This window comes from Schistocerca serialis, chromosome 2, assembly GCF_023864345.2.
Source record: "Schistocerca serialis cubense isolate TAMUIC-IGC-003099 chromosome 2, iqSchSeri2.2, whole genome shotgun sequence".
NCBI classification, from domain to species: Eukaryota; Metazoa; Arthropoda; class Insecta; order Orthoptera; family Acrididae; genus Schistocerca; species Schistocerca serialis.
The window spans coordinates 142,251,613-142,270,185 of record NC_064639.1 but is presented as its reverse complement, the minus strand read 5'-3'; the positions used below and the strand labels follow the sequence as shown (position 1 = coordinate 142,270,185).

General features: G+C 42.5%; 1 protein-coding gene across 1 annotated transcript in view; it reads right to left on the bottom strand.

Moving 5' to 3' along the window:
* The window catches only part of LOC126455467 (uncharacterized), a 71,539-nt gene extending 53,939 nt beyond the window's left edge, over nt 1-17,600 (bottom strand). The window contains exon 1 of the mRNA XM_050091220.1: nt 17,446-17,600. The gene's annotated coding sequence lies outside the window, so the exon portion shown is untranslated. The remainder of the gene's footprint in view (nt 1-17,445) is intronic.
* Nucleotides 17,601-18,573: the final 973 nt, after the last annotated feature.

The following is an 18,573-nucleotide window of genomic DNA, read 5'->3' as shown; positions in this document are numbered from 1 at the left end:
CTGACTGCAGAACGATTCTACTACCGCCAACATACATTTTGCGTAAGGACTATGGAGACAACATTAGAGAGATCAGGACCCTTACGGAGGCACATAGACAGTCGTTTTCCTTGCGTTGTGTGCGAGTACCCAGCGCCACGCACCGTACGGTGTTTGCGGAGTATGTACGTAGATATAGATGTTGATACAAGTGCGCGAGAAGGGCAGCGATAACACACTTGAAAAAGAGGAAGACTAGGATTTAAAGTCATGTCCGTGAGGAAGGCATTAGAGACGAACCACCATCTCGGATAGAAAAGAGATTTGAATGAAATTGGTTGTTCCCTTTTGGAGGGAACAATCTCGGAATTCGCCTCGATCGTTTTAAAGAAACGAAGGAAAGCCCAAATCTCGACGACCTGTCGGAGATTTGTTCCACTCTTCTCTTCAGCGCCTTAATCACAGCTATCTCCATTCTGTTGCACTGGGGAGAAGAGGCATCCGCCCATCCACACACATTTGGGTATTTCGTGAGTCCCCAAATCTTTTAAGGCAAATTTCGCTATGATTGCTTTGCACTTAAGGCCCAAAAGTTAAGGTAGTGAGCAGGATTAAAGTGTGTAATACAGATTATCAACATATTGGGTGTATTTATCTACAGACGAAAGGTACATGGGGGGATGTGATCGCTACTAAACATGAACTCTTCATCGAGACCACCCCATGTAACATTTTGTCCATAAAAAATGTATCAAACGTACACTGGCATAGTAAATGTCGTGGGATATTGGACGCAGGTGTGTTGTATGCGCACCACACGCCCCCTGTGCCAGCTGCAGTTGTACAGTAGAACTTTCGAGAAGTTGTTGTGCGACTGATTCGTGTAACATGCAACGTAATCGTGAGCTGACGCAATTCAAACGGTGGTACGGTTGTCGGTGGCCGACGGATGAGAATTTCGACTTCCGCAGTGGTGCAGAAATTCAGCTTCACACGTTCAATAGTGTCCAGGGTGAATGGTTGAATGAGGGAGTCACAGTCCACGACAGACGAACTACTGGACGTCCTGCCACCCTCGATGACGCTGACCGGTGACTTCTGAGACGGCTCGTTAATATTGGTAAAAGGACAACAGTGCAACAAATCACAGCTCAGTTCAACACAGGACGTGCTAGAGTTACATGGGGTATGGGAGCTGGCGCCGCACACAGATGGCACTGTCAAACTAACGTCATCAGGCACAACGATTTGGATTTGTCGTCAGTCACGAGGGATGGACACCGGAACGAAGGCAGAACGTGATGTGGTCGGACGAATCAAAATTTCAACTACTCTATGGCGATGGGAGGCACGGTGTGTGGTACAGACCACATGAATCGATGTATCCCGTCTGCCAAGTAGGTGCGGTCCAAGGCGGTAGTGTCTAGGGTGCATTTTCCTGATATGGAATGGGCCCCCTACTTGTTCTAGTAGGCACTTTGAATGGTCCGCGGTATGTTGAGCTGCTTGGGGATAATATTCACCTATTTTCGCTCTCTCCTTACGGTCTTCTTACGGTCTGCGGTGTTTCAAGATGATAACGCGCCGCCACACCGCCCCACGTCGCCCAGCAATTGTTCCAGGAACATGCACGGGAGGTTCAAAGACTGAGATGGTTACGCCGGAGCCCAGATTTGAACCCCATCAAGCATATCTGGGAAGCCATAGAACGCAAGCTCCTTGCGATGGATCCTGCATCCACTAATACTGAATTCAATTGGCTGCCGCTCTGCAAACAATTTGCTGCCAACTGCTTCCAGAGGGCTGCCAGGAACTAGTAGAATCCTGCAGTCCTCAGGACCAGAGGAGGCACCAAGCGATATTAGATGCCTATGCGATGACATTTGCTAAGTCAGTGTATATTTCGCTTTTTTTAATGGAACTTCAGCAAGTTCTGCTGCTAATATTGTATATTTCAGAAGCGAGATAGGAGGAGCAGAAATTACGGCAGTTGTAAGTGAAAAAGCGAAATTTATACCGTTGTCCTTATAATTAACGTAGGTATGAAAAGAGACATACATACACTACCTGACAAAAACAATGAAGCACTCAGAAGACATTCTCAGGTGTCAACGTAACTTCGTACATGTACACACCTTCGGCGGGTATGTAAATTATTAGAAATGCAAACCTCTGAGACAGGTAGAACGGCCACCAGAGTTAATTGGTGTTGTTCGTATTTAGTGTTTGTTACCAGGCCTGGAGGATATGTAAAGGGCATGAAGAGCATCAGACATTGAGTCATCACCGTAAAGCACACGGAGATGCAGCGCACTCGTGTGAGACAGCGTTATCAGCAGCTGGCACACACTGAAAGGGACCTCCTTGTAGGTCTCAGTTTGGTCGGCTGGTCGAATCGTGCAATACCCAGATTTGTGGGGTATTCGGGAGTGACAGTGATCCGATGGACTGTACGGGGACGAGGAGGGGAGGCGTACTCATACTCAGGGTTCCGCTGGACCACACCTGACCACCATAAGGCAGGATCGCCGTATTGTACACCAAGCACATCGTAACCCGTCACATCTGCCTCTCCCATCAGAGAAAAATTAATGGACTGCCTGCTACATACTAAGAGGGGTGTTCGATAAGTAATGCAACATATTTTTTTGTGAAATGAGGTTGATTTTATTCAGGATTTCAATACACCATTCTTCTGGCTACAAGACCCTATTTTTCAACATGACCTCCGTCCAATGCGACGACTCCTCGCCACCTTACTGGAAAGGCCTGTAGGCCCGCATGGTACAACTCTATTAGTCTAAGTAGGATCCAGCATGTTGCTGCATCAATAACCTCTCCATCATCCACGTACTGCTTCCCAGAGTGCACCCTGACAGATGGAAGTCGTTAGATGCGATATCTGTGCTGTAGAGTGGATGAGGAAGAATGGCCCGGTAAGTTTTATGAGCTCCTCTCCGATGCGCAGGTCCGTTCATCACATCGAATGAAAGTGTTCTCATGTTCCAACATTGCATGCAAGAACGCGGGCGGTCGGGCAGGTTCGCGACCTTGTTGCGATGATGACAGAAGCCTCCCAAACGAGTCACCGTGGTTCTGTTCACTACCAGGTCTCCGCGACATTCTGGAACCTACTATGAATATCTTCGATGCCTTGGTTTTTCACCAAAAGAAACTTGACTGGCAGTTCTCTGCCAGTTATATACTAAAGACTCGATTCTGAAGGCTACGTATAGCGCTGCCACCTGTCGGAACTTCATGAAATTATAGGGGCTGAAGCGGGATTATTCCACGATCTCTCACAACAAATTCCGCTTTATTTCAACGCAAACTGTCCGAGATAAAAATGTGTTGCATTAGTTGTAGAACGCCCCTCTTATGTGATCCGGTACCATTGGTCGCAGAGCAGTTGCAGCCATGCTGAAATGTTATTCGCCTTTACGCCTCTCAGTGTTAAGCATGCATTTCCTTCCGATTCACATCCAAGTGAGATAGACAGCTCTTATTTTCAGGTGCACGTGTTATTTATTGATTTCGACTCGCTATCGCCCCCGTGAAGTGCGTATCGACCGGCTTGCGAAGTAATAACGCAGATAACAGCTTCTGAAGAGTATTTTTATCGTAGATATCTACATGTCTGGCGATTAGCGAAGCTACTACTTTGCCAGCCCTGGAGGCTCGCCTTTGATAACTGTTATAGTTTTCAGCGTCTCTTACATGTGTTTTTAATTTAGCTTATATCCGAAAGAGTACTCAAGCCGGTCTAAGAAGAGAGCTCTACGCTCCCGCACACTTTGAACGCCTAATTTAGGTATGAGATATTTAGTTTCGGAGGTTCTGCCGTAATGAAGTTTGAAACCTTGGAAGGACAGAAAGAAATTAAAGAATGGGAATACTTGCGTGCTTCGCTTACAAGTAAAACAGTAAGATATTGAAACTTCCTGGCAGATTAAAACTGTGTGCCGGACCGAGACTCGAACTCGGGACCTTTGCCTTTCGCTGGCAAGTGCTCTACCAGCTGAGCTACCCAAGCACGACTGACGCCCCGTCCTCATAGCTTTACTTCTGCCAGTATCTCACCTTCCATACTTCACAGAAGCTCTCCTGCGAACCTCTCCGCAAGATTCTTTCTTCCAGGTGTGCTAGTTCTGCAAGGTTCGCAGGAGAGCTTCCGTGAAGTCTGGAAGGTAGGTGACGAGATACTGACAGACATAAAGCTGTGAGGACGGGCCGTGAGTCGTGCTTGGGTAGCTCAGTTGGACAGCGTGTTCGGTCAGAGGGTTAGCTGCCCTCTGTAATAAAAAAACTGAGACAATGGATCAACAACGAAAGGAAACGGGTGTCTTGCGACATCCGCCCCGAGCAGATACAACGAACGAAGACGAAGAAAAAAAAACATTTACATTTTCCCTCTGTAATAAAAAAACTGAGTTAATGGATCAACGACGAACTGAAACGGGTGTCTTGCGACGTCCGCCCCGAGCAGATGAAACGAACGATAACGATCAAAATGAGATTAAAAAAAAAAAAAAGGCTGGTAGAGCACTTGCCCGCGAAAGGCAAAGGTCCCGAATTCGAGTCTCGGTCCGGCACACAGTTTTAATCTGCGAGAAAGTTTCATATCAGCACACACTCAACTGCAGAGTGAAAATCTCATTCTGCAGTAAGATATTTCTTACCATTTATTAACATGTTTTCAGTTGTTTCATCAGAACATTACAATTTATCAGTCAGTTTTAAATGTAGATGTCAAAAATTAGGCCTAACTAGTTATTTACACGTCCAAAAACTTTTATTTTTGTTTTACGACATGTTCCGACTGATTACACCTTCACGATCGTGTGGACTGAACAAATTGTGATACAAAGAGGAAATTGTTTTCTACACTATTTATGGGCAACCAGGTGGCCTTCTTGTGATCGCAAGTTGTTCATCCAAAAACGTGCGAAAATATATGTTCCAGTCGTTCAGTCTATTTACTACCTGTAGTTGTTCAGTCTATTCACCTGTAAAGATAATATACAGGTATTGTGATGTGCTAGTCGATGCCATATGTCAGTCTAATAACCGAAGCAAGAAGTTGTAGCTGATTCCGGCAGCGACTAGACGACAGAGTTCCTTGGTCACCCATAAGCTTCTGCATAAAATTTGCTTCCACTGAGTAGCATCAGTACAGTAAACTTGAGGTGGAGACGCAAATTTGATTTGGCATTAGTTAGTTTCATATTCTGCGGATCATTTACACGATAAATCTTAATGGTGTCTTGTGGGTATTTTTGTTCTGTCGTTGCAACTACAAAAATGCGTGGTTTTTTTCACCAGACGCGTTTCGCTTTATTGATTTTTTGTAGTTGCAACGACAGAACAAAAATACTCTCAAGAATTGTAAAGCAACTACGGAAAACATGGCCACACAAATGAAGAGCTTAATTGTGTAATTTTACACTAAATTGTAAATATAATACATGTTGGACATTTATAACTTCTACATCTACAATTACGTGATTACTCTGCTATTCACGATGAAGTGCCTGGCAGAGGGTTCAATGAACCACCTTCAAGCTGTCCCTCTACCGTTCCACTCTCGAACGGCGCGCGGGAAAAACGAGCACTTAAATTTTTCTGTGCGAGCCCTGATTTCTCTTATTTTATCGTGATGATCATTTCTACCTACGTAGGTGGGTGCCAACAGAATGCTTTCGCAATCGGAGGAAACAACTGGTGATTGAAATGTCGTGAGAAAATCCAGTTGCAACGAAAAACGCCTTTGTTTTAATGATTGTCAGTCCGCTTCACGTATCATGTCTGCGGCACTATCTCCTGTACTTCGCGATAATACAAAACGAGCTGCCTCTCTTTGTAATTTGTCGATGTCATCCGTCAGTCGCATCTGATGCGGATCCCACATCCCACTGCAATACTCCAGAATAGGGCGGGCAAGCGTGGTGTAAGCAGTCTCTTTAGTAGACCTGTTGCACCTTCTAAGTGTTCTGCCAATGAATCGCAGTCTTTGGTTGGCTCTACCCACAACATTATCTATGTGATCGTTCCAATTTAGAGTATTTGTAATTGTACTCCCTAAGTAAGTAGTTGAATTTACAGCCTTCAGATTTGTGTGACTTATCGCGTAATCGAAATTTAGCGGATTTCTTTTGGTACTCATTTGAATAACTTCACACTTTTCTTTATTCAGGGCCACTTTTCGCACTATACAGATATCTTATCTAAATCATTTTGCAATTCATTTTGGTTATCTGATGACTTTACAAGACGGCAAATGACAGCATCATCTGCAAACAAACTAAGACGGCTACTGAGATTGTCTCCTATGTCGTTAATATAGATCTGGAACAATAGAGGGCCTATAACACTTCTTTGGGGAACGCCATATATTATTTCTGTTTTACTCGATGACTTTCCGGCTATTACTACGAACTATGACCTTTCTGACTGGGAATCACGAATCCAGTCGCACAACTGAGGCGATATTCCATAGGCACGCAGTTTGGTTAGAAGACGCTCGTGAAGAACGGTGCCAAAAGCCTTCTGGAAATCTAAAAATATGGGATCAGTTTGACATTCCCTGTCGATAGCACTCATTACTTCATGAGCATAAAGAGCTAGTCCTGTTTCACAAGAACGATATTTTCTGAATCCGTGCTGACTACATGTCATTAAATCGTTTTCTTCGAGGTACTTCATAATGTTCGTATACAGTATATGTTCCAAAACCCTACTGCAAATCGACGTTAGTGATATAGACCTGTAATTCAGCGGATTACTCCTACTTCCCTTTTTGGGTATTGGTGTGACTTGAGCAATTTTTCAATCCTTAGGTACGAATCTTTCTGTGAGCGAAGGGTAGTATATAATTGCTAAACATGGAGCTGTTTTATCAGCATACTCTGAGAGGAAGCTGACTGGTATACAATCTGGACCGGAGGCCTTGCCTTTATTAAGTGATTTAAGCTTCTTTGCTACACCGAGGATATCTACTTCTATGTTTCTCATCTTGGCAGTTGTTCTTGATTGGAATTCAGGAATATTTACTTCGTCTTCTTTGGTGAAGGAGTTTCAGAAAATGGTGTTTAACAACTCTGCTTTAGTGGCACTGTCATCAATGACTTCACCGTTCTTGTCGCGCAGTGAAGGTTCTGACTGCGTCTTACCATTGGTGTGCTTTATGTATGACCAGAATCTCTTTGGGTTTTCTGCCAGATTTCGAGACAGAGTTTCGTTGTGGAAATTATTAAAAGCATCTCGCATTGAAGTACGCGCTATATTTCGAACTTCTGCAAATTTTGCCAGTCTTGGGGATTTTTCGTTCTTTTAAATTTGGCATGCTTTTTTCGCTGCTTCTGCAACAGCGATCTGACCCGTTTTGTGTACCATGGGGGATCAGTACCATCACTTATTAATTTATGTGGTATATATCTCTCAATTGCTGTCGACACTATCTCTTTGAAATCGTTCCACAATTTTTCTACGCTTACATGATCAGGTCGGAAGGAGTGCAGACTGTCCCTTTAATGGCGTTAAGAGCATTTTTATCAGCTTTTTTAAATAGATATATTTTTCGTTTGTTTTTTATGGTTGTAGGAGTTGCGGTATTCAGGCTAGCAGCTACTGCCTTATGGTCACTAATCCCTGTATTCGCCACGATACTCATTATTGTCCAGGATTATTTGTTACTAAGAGGTCAAGTATGCTTTCGCAACCATTTATGCTTCGAGTGGGCTCATGAACTTATTGTTCAAAATAATTTTCTGAGGGAGCACTCAGTACAATTTTGGATGACGTTTTATGCCTGCAGCCGGATTTAAACGTACAATTTTCCCAGCATATCGAGAATAGATTAAGGTCACCACCGACTATAATTTTTTTTTGTGTACAGATGTGAGTTAGTAATTCCTACCCACCACCTTTTACACATTACAATAATAGAAATTTTTTCACGGAATAGGAGAAGTTGTCAAGGAGAAACGTTTTCAGTTTGTTTTCAAATTGTACTTTGGTGCCTCTCACACATTTTACTTCACTGATCAAAAAGCTTTGTAGAAGCATTGAACACGCCTTGTAGTGATAAAAACAACTTTACTATGGAGAATGAATGTCATTTTTTCATCTGGTGTTGTAATTATGTACATCGTCGTTCCCTTTGAACTCAAGTGGATAATTTCAAGGAACTTCACGAGGGAATTAATATACTCTGAAGCAGTAGTCAGCATGCTAAAATCCTTAAGCAGATGTCTACAAGATGATCGTGGGTGAGCACATTACTCTTACAGCAAGTTTTGATCAGTGAAGACTTCCTTTTTTAAAGATGAATTACCCAAGATCATTGTTCCATATGACATTACTGAATGAAAATAAGCAAAATATGTCAACTTCCTGATTTGTTTCTCGTCTATTCTTTTAGGAGTTCCAACGGGCGCTTTTCCCAGTTTAAATTCCTATCAGTGTGGATAAATAAAAATTTTGAAGTTTCTACCTTACTTTATTATTTCCTCACCATGTGTGAAGCTTATCGTTGGTGTAGTACCTCAAAATGTGCAGAAGTGAATACGTTGTGTCTTTCTAAAACTGAAAGTGGGACCATTCTCAGAAAACCTGCCAGTGACATTCCTAAGAATATTGTTTACTACCGTTTCTTCTTTTGTTGCATGTATGCTTTGATTATAATACTAATGTCATCCGCCAGAAGAACTAATTCTGCTTTTTGTATTTTAGACGGAAGATCGTTTACATACAGGGTGTCGCAAGCCTTTTGGGTCAAAGTGAAACAGTGGATCCACAACCGATTATACTGAGGTAGGTAATCAATGGGCAGAAATGTATATTTATTGTGTTATGGGCATACACAGTGTACACCACATATCAACAACGTAGCTCATAGTAACTGTTCAAAGTGACGACCGCCAGTCTCAGTGCATGCACGGCAGAGCCGCTTGAAGTCCTGGCGTACTCTCAAAGATCCCTGGTGTCTTTTGTACCAGGCGACAGACAGCTTGGCCATAGAGAGCAGGTTTTCATCGCGGTTTCCATTGACCAAGTCTTGAGGTAACTCCAGAGGATAAAGTCTAGAGGTGAGAGATCTGAAGATCGCGGTGGTCTTGGGAGAGGATCTCTCCTTCGTCCAACGATGAGCGTACATGTTGTTCAGGTGCACGTGGACATTAATATCGAAGTTGGCTGGCACACCGTCGTGTTGAATACACATCCTTTCGCGGAAAAAAGGGGCACTGATCATCTCCAAGTGTTTCGCTTGTATACATAACAAGGCATAATCCTGTTTCTGTGGGCTCTATGTAACGCTGCTGCCTCGAAAACCGAGAATGGTTCAAATGGCATCTCGGGCATGTGCCGATATTCTGTACACTATCGGATCAAAAGTATCCAGACACGTCCAAGTAATGCGAAATTGATAATTAATTGAAACCCTCAGCTGCCGTCAGATGTTGTTGGTATACCTCGATGGGGACAGCTGAAAATATGTGCCCAGACCGTGAGTCGAACCCGGGATCTCCTGCTTACATGGCAGACGCTCTACCCGTCTGAGCCCCCGAGGACACAGATGAATAGCGCGACTGCAGGGATTTACCCCTTGCACGCTTCCCGTGAGACCCACATTCCCAACTGTCCACAATCTGCATACGTAATGTTCCTACTACATATTTGCCCATCCACTTATTATTCGCGCTTACTTAAGTTGACGATTCCCGTAAGAGTTCGGGCAACCTGTGCGCATTCGCACGAAGGTTAATGGCTCGGTAGCCTTTAACTATATATATGAAGATAGTAACTGTTCTCGAAAGAACAGTGGATGAGCAAATATCTAATAGGAACATTATGTATGTAGATTGTGGGCAGCTGGGAATGTGGGTCTCACGGGCTGGGTTGCCTTTATCTATATATATGAAGATAGTAACTGTTCTCGAAAGAACATCGAATGTGGTGACCTGCTTAACAAGTTAGTAGGGATACTTTAGGCCTTTTCAAGCTGCCCAAGTCGACAATTGGTGATGTGATTGTGAAGTGGAAACGGGAAGGAACAATCACAGGTAAACCAAACCCAGTTGGAACTCATGTACTGATGGACAGGGAACATGTACTGATGGACAGGGAACGTCAAGTCAGATGGGAGTTCCTAAGTTCTACCAGCAGTTCAGCTAGAACAATGGCGATACGTAGGGAGCTAAAAAGAATGGGATACAGTGATCGAGCAGCTCTTCAAAGACCACACATTTCTGTAACTAATTTTGAGCGACGCTTGAGATGGTGTGAAGTGTGACGCCTCTGGACAGTCGATGACTGGAAACGAGGGATTTGGTATGATGAATCACGCTATACACTGTGGCTATCCGAAGGAAGGGTTTGGGTTCAGCAATGTCTGGAGTGCGTTACCTGCTATCGTTCATAGTGCCAACAGTGAAGTGCAGAGCTGGTGGTGTTGCGTTACGGAACCGTTTTTCACGGTTATTGCGCTTAAGAAAACGCTAAATGCGGAAGGACACGAACATATTCTACAGCATTGTGTACTGCGTTCAGGAGAGGAACAGTCAGGAGACACTCATTGTTGGTTCAGCATGACAATGCACAGTGTTATAAGGCATCATCTTCGAAGCAATGGCTCGTGCACAGTAACATTCCTGAAATGGATTGGCCTGCCTAAAGTCCCGACTTGTAGCCAATAGAACATCATTGGTATGAGTTCGCAAGTGGACTCCAAAATCACTATCTTCTCCGGTTTCGGCTCTTGAGGAAGAATGGGCTGCCACTCCTCGGCAAACATTTAGACACCTCACAGAAAGTGGCCCCAGCAGATCTGAAGCCGTCATAAAGGCGCAGGGTGGACACTTCTCATATCAGTGCCCGTTAATAGGTGCTCAGATACTTTTGATCACATATTGTATGCGAGACGGAGAATTTGAACATAAGTTTGTTAATTATAATGAGTTATATGTTAACACATAAATGGTTCAAGTGGCTCTGAGCACTTTGGGACTTAACATCTGAGTTCATCAGTCCCCTCGAACTTAGAACTACTTAAACCTAACTAACCTAAGGACATCACACACATCTATGCCCGAGGCAGGATTCGAACCTGTGACCGTAGCGGTCGCGTGGTTTAAGACTGAAGCGCCTAGAACCGCTCGGCCATACCGGCTGGCATAAATCGTTCACTTCAAAACGAATGTCCTACCTGTGCGGCGTATAAAAACCATACAACAGATTTTTAAAGAAGTAGTAAAACTGATCACTGTTAAGCAAATAGGCGCAGAAATTGCGAGAGACTGATTAAAGCTTTTCAGTTCAAAAGCTAAACTGTCGTAGTGGGTTCTTCAGCCTCTAACGCCTTTGAAGTCTTTCGTATCATGTATGGGATTCTTGAAATGCTCAGCACTAGCTCATGAGACAGACTCCAAAGCTCCTTCCAGTGCTTATCAATCGGCTGATGTCTATCTGCCACATTCAAGTGTCTGTCATTTTTCAACGTCTCTCGATAATTGCCTTTCATGAGCTCGAATAATATTTAACCATAATTCTTATCTGCGTCTCTTACACATTTTATTCGTAGACAAAATACAGTTTACTGGGACTGTTAGAAGAAAATCCGGGTACTATGCACAGTTTTGATATTTTGTGAATAAAACCATCCGGATCGATTGATATATTACATTATTTGTAACGTTGTTTCGGTAGCCGGCTTCATCATCAGGTAAGACATCATTCTAGCAGTCAATAAAAGCTATGCCTAGGCGGGACATCGACTCTTTATAAATAAAATAATATATTAAGCAATCTAGACGGTTTTATTCACAAAATATAAACAGGCTCATTCAGAAAATTTATTTCCTTTAGTAAGAAACTGTGCTGATTTATCGGGTAGGTCTACACAAGGTGTAACTAATATAAGAACGTAGGCTTCCGCAGCCGGTGTCATAGTGATCAAAATTCTTCTGGGTATTATGCCGCGTCATTGCTAAAAACTAACAACAATAATAAAGTAATACGACGTTTCGGCCGAATTGCCCTAAGGAAGGTCGTTGTTAGCTTTTACCAATGACGCGGCATAGTACCCAGAAGAATTTTATTCACTAAGGTGTAACTCGTAAATTCCTTTTACAGACGTTGACGACTTGTAAAGGGGAAAATAAAATTGAGGATGTATTAGATGAAGACCAATTTGGCTTTAGGAAAGGTAAAGGCACCAGAGAGGCAGTTCTGACGCGGTTGATAATGGGAGAAAGACTAAAGAAAAATCAAGACACATTCATAGGATTTATCGACCTAGAAAAAGGGTTCGATAATGTCAAATGATGCAAGATGTTCGAAATTCTGAGAAAAATAGGGCTAAGCTATAGGGAAAGAGGAATATACACAATATGTACAAAGGACAAGAGGCAACAATAAGAGTGGGAGACCAAGAACGAAGTGCTCGGATTAAAAAGGGTGCAAGAAAGAGATGCATTCTTTCGCCCCGACTGTTCTATCTATATATCGGAGAAGCAGTGTTGTAAATAAAACCAATGTTCGAGAGTGGAACAAAAATTCAAAGTGAAAGGATATTAATGATAAGATTCGCTGATGATATTGCTGTCCTGAGTGAAATTGAAGAAGAAATATGGGATCTGCTAAATGCGATGAACAGTCTAATAAATACAGAATATGGACTGAGAGTAAATCGAAGAAAGATGAAAGAGATGAGAAGTAGCAGAAATGGGAACAGCGAGAAACTTAACATCAGAACTGGTAATCACGAGACACATGAAGCTAAGCGATTCTGTTACCTAGGCAGCAAGATAAACGACGACGAATGGAGCAAAGGGGACATTAAAAGGAGACTAGACAAAGAGGGCATTCCTGGTCAAGAGAAGTCTACTAGTATCAAACATTGGTCTCAATTTGAAGGAGGAATTTCTGAGAATGTACGTTTGGAACACAAAACTGTATGGTAGTGCAACATGAACTGCTAGAAAACAGGAACAGAGGAGAATAGAAGCATCTGAGATGTGGTGCTACAGAAGAATGTTGAAAATCAGATGGACTGATAACGTAAGGAACGAGGAGGTTCTCCGCAGACTCGGCGAGGAAAGGAATATATGGAAAAAATTGACAAGAAGAAGGGACAGGATGGTAGGACATCCGTTACGACATCAGGGAATAACTTCCATGGTATTAAAGGGAGCTGTAGCTGGTAAAAAAAAGTATAGAGGAAGACAGAGATTGGAATACATGCAGCATATGATTGCCAGTGCTACTCTGAGATGAAGAGGTTGGCACAGGAGAGGGATTGGTGGCAGGCCTCATCAAACTAGTCAGTAGACTGATGACATAAAAGAAGTAAAAAGTGGGGACCATGTTGGTTGTTTAGCATAGGAACTCATACCTGTAAACGTGCTATTTCCCCGCTACAATCAGAATAGCATAACACACGTTCAAATCTCTTGCATTTTCGGGGCCACTGGCCAGGATATTACGTTCAACATTCACCAATCACCTGATGTCCCATGCCCATTGACGGTTTGCTTGCATACTATTCAGTTGAGTTTGTGATCTGCCGAGAGGGGTTTGCACCTGCTGTTGTGCTTGCACTAATATAGAGTAGTAACTATTAACTACAGTATAGAACGCAAGCTGTATGTGCGTTTCGTTTTTTGTATGTTGCTATTGACAATAGTGAACTACTCCTTTGTGGAAAACGCCTACACGATGTTATTGTACGACAAAGCTCGGTGCAATGGAAACGTACTATTTCTGTAGGTTTGCTTAGACGTGGAGAAATAGATTAGAAATATATTGCAACATTAGCATTGGTCAGTGGACTTGGTCGGCTGACAAGTGGCGTAAGAGTTGCCGACCCTTACGCTGCCTCCTGTTTCCTATCGTAGTATCGCACTTGGATTCGAATCATCGGATTCTAGACGGAGGAATAAGATTGCGCTATCGGTGGAAATCTTTTACTCACTCTATAAAACAATATACTCGTGAATACAGAGATGTTTATGTTTAACGTTAAAGTAGCCCATCTATTCTTCTTATTCGAGTAAAACTGCGTGGAACTACTTTATATTATATTATAAACAAAAATGGCATATAGACATCTCAGAGGTAGCATATAGAATGAAGTTCGACAACTACCAAGATAGATCCTTAAACAAGGACACGATAGATTTCATCCAGCATTCTAGTTAAGACAGGCAAGCTCTGTCTCCAATCTCGGTGGAGACGGGATGCTATACGCTTACCTACCTCCATCCAAAAAATCAGCGTTCTTTAAGCTAAAAATGTGATGTATCACGCCAGAGTAAGACAAAACAGTTGAGTAATTCTACAATGTTGTATTTAAATATAGCAAACTCACCTCCCGCAACTAAAAGATTCTTAAATTTAACGGATTATTGACAACAGAGGCTATCCGTTCAATCTTAACAAAGCAGAACAACTTGTTTTCTCTGTAGATAACATTAAAAATATTTTCTTCTACCAGTATCGTTGTTCAAAATGACAGTAAATTGTTTTTTCTTAGTACACAAATATGTATTCCAAATCCTTAGGGACTAGTTCACTTATTTACCTTCCTCTTCTCTAGCTTACTTTTTTTTCCTTCTTCCGTTTAACCAACCAATATTAATTGTTCACTGTGAGAAGAATTACGCTGAAATGGCTGACAGGACTAGCTATTTCGCAAAAAGTAGAAATAGTCTGTATGACTTCAGGCCTATATTCAATTGTTTCCATTAGCGAGCTTGCAACACTAAGTGCAAAGAGGATCTTCATTGAATAGAACAATAAATTTAAATGATTTCATGTTTAATCACATGTCAGATTCCTGTGATCTCTAACTGTATACGCTATGTGTGCGCTCTTGTTTATTAGTACATAGCCGCAATGACCGTACTGTTGTCTGCTAACTATGGTTGCCTAGATTGGCTGCGCCGAAACTGTCGGTATCGACCAAGGACAGTCGACTTCTGTCGATACAGCTGCTACCGTACTTCATCACGCCGTAACTCTTCTTATTGTTTGTAGTTAACATACATGTTGAGGTAAATGGGATTCAATAATAGTTTCCGCACCCTTGTGGCCGTGTGAAGCTATTACAGAACAAAGTCCATTCACCACCCCCACCCTAAAAAATTCAATTGTTTACTGGAGTCTTCGTTATATATTTGAACTTCAGGTTCAAGTTGATTCCTTCCTTCTTCCTCTAATGAGCTACTATTTAATTCTTTTATATAAACTGCGTTATGTTTGTTTAATAACCCTACGGAATGCTTAGCACATTCATGCTAAACAATTTCAGTCTTGTTTAGTCACACAGAAGTTTAAACTAGGAATAGTACTTTCAGAAACTGTAATCAAAATAGAGCTTTGACCATAGATATAGTTTTCGGGTGTAAACAAAGATGTCGGGCATCAACATGGCGGATACTGCACTGTTTTTCTGCCAGAAGCAAGTGGAAAAGTGCTTGTGCCACACCTATAAACGCGAAAATCGGAGTAACAACAAACGAAGCAGAAGCTAAGTACACCTAACCAGCAGTATAACGTAAATATACAATTGAGAAGTGTAGTAGCTAAGCAAAATTGTTATTTGCACAGGGCAGCTTCAGTATCCAATGTGTGGTCGATGTTTTAGCGATGCAATTACTGAAGAGTCAAAAATGTATTGCGCTAACTGAAGATTGTTGTAAGCCCGAAACGCTTATTATCTTAAATAAAAATACATTAAAATGACTGGTTGCTGTAATTCTTAAAACAATATAAAGTTATTACAAATGATGTATGCGAATGTTACTATGACACCACATATGTCAGTTTTAGAAGTACTAGGTCGAAATCGTAGCGGTGTCACTGACGGGATCTCAGTGGTATTCCACCATTTTCAGGGAATCAACGGAGAACTGTAGAATCAAGGTAGATAGAGAGTTGTTTTAATCTGTGTTGTCCCGATTAAGAGTCTATCGACTTAACCTTCCAGCAGGCTCGCTGCGATAACACTATCAGTCGACATTTTAAACAACTCAGTACACTGTACATAAAAAATAAAGAAACAAAAAAAAAAGAAAAGAGAGAGAGGGAAGTGTGCCCCAGAGAAATGTGATAGGACCGGACCTTGTTTCCTGTATGCGTAAACGGTCTAGGGTGAGCCGCAACCTTCGGCTGTTGATGCCGACGTAGTGTATGGGAAAGTGTCGTGTTGTCTATGAATGATTGTAGAAGAATACACGATGATTTAGATAGAATTTGTGTTTGGTATGACAGATGGCAGCTTGCTCTAAATTTTGGAAAATGTAAGTTATGCAAATGAATAGTAAAAACTGCTATAATATTCGAATGCAGTAACAGAGGTGTAGGCCTACTGCTTGGATCAGTCACACCTATTAAATTTCTGAGTGTATCGTTACAAAGCGATATTAACTGGAGGGAGCACGTAAGGTCTGTTGTACGGAAGGTGAATCGTCGACTTAGTTTTATTGAGAGAATTCTAGGAATGTATAGTTCATATATAAAGGAAAGCGCATACAGACTCGCACGACCCGTTTTTGATTACTGCTCAAGCTTTTGGGATCACCACCAGGTCAGGTTAAATGAGGTCATCGATGCAATTCAGAAGTGCGCTGTTAGGTTTGTTACCTTAAGTTCGATCCGTATGATAGTATTAAGGTAATGCTCCGTGAACTTAAACAGGAATCTCTGGAGACCAGATTAAATTAAGATGGGTTGTAGGTTCCGACCAAAATCACATGAAAACACTCCTTGACCAGCATTGTTTAGCATTTACTGTCGGCTTTCAGACAATTGCAGATCGCTTGTAAGTGATTCAAAGTGTGAAGAGCACTAAGCAGTATAGTGACAGCCTATTGTTAATAGAATATAATGTCTTTTTTCTCATGTGAACGTTCGTTCCATGTGACCGAAAGTTCTCCTTCTTGATGATATCTATGGAACACAATGCACGAATGTGTAAATGAATGAAGACATACTTTTCGCGAATCACTATTGAAAAGCTTAGAGAACCGCCATTTGCTACAAATTGCAAAACAATCCTACTGCCACCACTCGCTTAAGTGTCGCAAAGAGAAATCAGGGCTCGTACGGACGCACATAGACTGTCGTGTTTCCCTCGCTTCATTTGCAAGTGGAACAAGAAAGGGATTGAATATCGGTGCTTCAAGGTAATGTCCGCAAAGTGCCGTACGGTGGCTTGCGAAGTATGTATAAATATGTAAATGTTAATGGAAACGATAGAAAATACATTCATCCTGGCCGCAGTGATGTAGAATTTCCACGAGCACTATCCAATCGTCAAAGGTTGTAGGTTCCGACCAAAATCACACAAAAACACTCCTTGACCAGCATTGCAGAGCATTTACTGCCAGCTTTCAGACAACTGCAGATCGCTTGTAAGTGATTCAAAGTAACGTGGGGTACTATTGCCATTCAGCGCGGTCGACTTACCTAGTGGTTCGGTCGCAGCTGCCGGTACAGCACACCACGTCGCGGGTACTGCGTAGCCACCGGCCGGCACGTTCGGGAACGCCTCGTCAACACGCTATCTATCGGCAATACAGTCGCTGACGGCGCGCTCCTTATCTGCTGGCAGTCGCAGGCGAACGCGTCTCTACGAGGCGATACGTGTCTGCCGCCGTCTCCAGCGCTGGCCGGACCACGTCAGCACTCCCGTGGCGCTGCCGGTAACAACTAACGTCCCAAATTTCTGCGTCCTACTCCTAGTTTCGATTACCCCCCTCTGTCTATGAAGTTTTCAAGGTAGGAGGAACAAAATGTAGGGTGTCAAATGTTATCTACAACTTGTATAGAAACACAAGTAGTTACGAGAGAGTCGAAAGACATAAAAAGTAACACAAAGTGAGAATGGAGTAAGAAAGGGGTGCGTAGTCTATCTCCCATATAATTCAGTCTGTACACTCAGCAAGCAGTAAAGGAAATCAAAGACAAATTTGGAAAGAGAATTAAAATTCAGCGAGAAGAATAAAGAACTTTGAGCTCTGCCAACGAATATTGTAAATCTTCCACAGACGGCCCGATACGGTCGCAGGTTCGAATCCTGCCTCGGGCATGGATGTGTGTGATGTCCTTAGGTTAGTTATGTTTAAGTAGTTCTAAGTTCTAGGGGACTGATGACCTCAGAAGTTAAGTCCCATAGTGCTCAGAGCCATTTTGAACCATAAACGGCCAATGACTAGTTTGAGCAGTGTAACGAAATACGTAATCTCTTGAAAAATTGACATCAAAGAAGTAAAACAACGATGATGGAATGTGATCCATTTAGGCTATGCCCGGGGATTAGATTTGGAAATTTATACGATTCTCATCTCTATACGTTTTTCGCCCCTATACGTAATACACTGAAGAAGCCAAAGAAACTGGTACACCTACCTAATATCGTTTAGGGCCTCCTTGAGCACATAGTAGCGCCGCAACACGACGTGGCATCGACTCTACTAATGTCTGAAGTAGTGCTGGATGAAACGGACGCCATGAATCCTGCAGGGCTGTCCATAAATCCGTAAGAGTACGAGGGGGTGGAGACCTCTTCTGAACAGTACGTTGCAGAGGCATACC